At 40.7% G+C, this 2,520-nt stretch overlaps 1 pseudogene; it reads left to right on the forward strand.

Moving 5' to 3' along the window:
* The first annotated feature begins 926 nt into the window (after positions 1 to 926).
* Positions 927 to 1,970, forward strand: LOC124085937 (farnesyl pyrophosphate synthase-like; annotated as a pseudogene).
* The last annotated feature ends 550 nt before the right edge of the window (positions 1,971 to 2,520 follow it).

Genomic DNA, 2,520 nt, shown 5'->3' on the forward strand with positions numbered 1-2,520 from the left:
AGCAAACACAACAAAAGTTATACAAAGACCTACGTTCAAAATCAGTATAAATAAATCATTGGAATTCTTCTAAAATGTTCAAATAATCCACAGGAAGTCAGGAAAAAGAAAAGAAAGAACAAATAGGGGAAAAGTGGCAGACTCAATTCCTAACGTATCAATCATTATATTAAAATTGTAAATGGATTATAAATATCAGTCAAACCATGAAGATCATTATAGTGAATTAAAAATATTACCCAACAATATGTTGTTAATAAAAAACTCATTCTAAATATAATGATGTGTGTTAAAAATAAAAGAGTGTAAAAAGATATATTGAGTGAAAATTACATAAAATAAAGCAGAAATGGCTGCTTTACTCTCAGATAAAGAAGATTTTAGAGCAAAGAAAATTACCAGCAACAAAGAGAAAAATTACATAAAGATAAAAGGACCCATAAGCCGATGTAGTGGCACATGCCTATAATCCCAGCTATTTGTGATACTGAGGTAGGAGGACCACCAGTTTGGAGTCAGGCTGGGCAACTTAGTGAGACCCTGTCTTTAAAAAGGGAACTATATGCCAGGAAAGTATGAGGGTTCTGTGTACATACAAAAAAAAAAAAACCCTCAAAATATCTGATGCAAAAACTGGCAGAACTGAAAGGGAAATAGACAAATCCACAATTATAAGTGGATATTTCAGTTCCATTCTCAGAAAAGGATGAAACATTTTTAAAAATCAACAAGGAGAGAAGATGGTGGATTAGAGAAAGGAAGCCCATCCCAGTTCCTCAGCACCAGACTTACAGAGCAGGAAGGCTGCTCCTCAGTGAGGTAAGTAACTAAGGAACCTCACTGAAACTTAATACTGAACTGTAAAAAAAAAATCATAGAGCTTCAGAAAGTCAGTATATTTGAATATAAGAAATAATAGAAATAATACTTTAGAGATGAAGCAAGAACCGGCATAAAGGAAAAGAGCACTTTGCTCCTCCCTCAGAATGAACAGAGACCAGAAATCAGATGTGTATGCCCAAGAAAAGCAGGATTTCATCCAGCATTTCTCGCAGATGGTCAAGGTGCTGGCTGAGGATGAGATGGGCACTGAGAGACAGGAGATACTATTGCTCAACTCAAGGTGGTCCTGGAATATAATGCCATTGAAGGCAAATACAACCAGGGTTTGACAGTGATGGTGGCATTCTGGGAGCTGGTGGATCCAAGAAAACAGGATGCTGAGAGTCTCCAGAAGGCCCTGACAGTGGGCTGGTGTGTGGAATTGCTGCCAGCTCTCTTTCTGGTGTCAGATGTCATCATGGATTCATCCCTTATCTGGCAGGGAGAGCTGGTATCAGAAGCCACGTATGGGTTTGGATGTTATCAATGATACTCTGCTTCCAGAAGCATGTATCTACCACCTGCTGAAGTTCTCTGCTGGGAACAGTCCTGCTATTTGAATTTGATTGAGCTCTTCCTGCAGAGTTCCTATCAAACTGAGATGGGGCAAATCCTGGACCTCATCCCAGTCCCCCAGGATAATGCGGATCTTGGAAGATACACTGAAAAGAGGTTCAAATCCATTGTCAAGTAAAGAGAACTTTGCACTATTTCTGCCTGCCTAGCACTGCTGCCATGTACATGGCAGGCATTAATGGGGAGAAGGAACATGCCAACGCCAAGACAATCCTGATTGAGATGGGAGAGTTCTTCAGATTCAGGATGATTACCTTGACCTCTTTGGCGACTCCAGTGTGACAAGAAAGGTTGGAACTGACATCTAGGACAACAGCTGCAACTGGATGGTGGTTCAGTGTCTGCAATGGGCCACTCCAGAACAGCACCAGATCTTGCAGGAGAATTAGGGGCAGAAGGACGCCAAGAAGGTGGCCCAGGTGAGGAGGGCACTATATGAGAAGATGAATCTACCATCTTTGTTCTCAAAGTATGAAGAAAACAGTTACAGCTACCTTATGAGTCTCATTTAGCAAGGGCAGGGAGGGAGGGCTCTCAATAAATTATTGTGTAACCTTAAAAAAAAAAAGAAAAGAAAGGAAGGAAGGAGGGAGAGAGGAAGAAAGGGAAAGAAATAATGCCAGTAGCGGCAGCAGAGTGGAACAGGGAGCATAGAGAAGAGACAAGTGCCTGCAGATAAAGAAATTTTTTAAATAAAGAAAAAATGACTTGGGAAAACCTATGGTTTACAGAGGAAGACTGATTTTAACGGATACAGAGTTGGTAGTGGAAACGTCTCAGTGAAAATGAATCCAAAGCATTCCACTGAGACGAAAGCATTCTGAGGATGGAAAACCCTCCACAGGCCATCAACATGGAACACAATAGCAGTTGAGGAAAATGTTTCTGGATGCTGAAAACTATTTCCACACAGCTTGCACAGCTGCCAACAGAGACAGGGGATTGGAAATTCATAAAGGAACTTATCAGCAGCCTGCAAAAAAATTCCTAGAGGGTGCCTGAACCAGAGAGACTGAAATAGTTATGGAGAAAAATTTACCTGAACCATTCAACCTCTGGATC

Source organism: Marmota monax, unplaced genomic scaffold, assembly GCF_021218885.2.
Source record: "Marmota monax isolate L192 unplaced genomic scaffold, Marmota_monax_Labrador192_F-V1.1 WCK01_AAM20220418_F8-fsc00014, whole genome shotgun sequence".
Lineage (NCBI taxonomy): Eukaryota > Metazoa > Chordata > Mammalia > Rodentia > Sciuridae > Marmota > Marmota monax.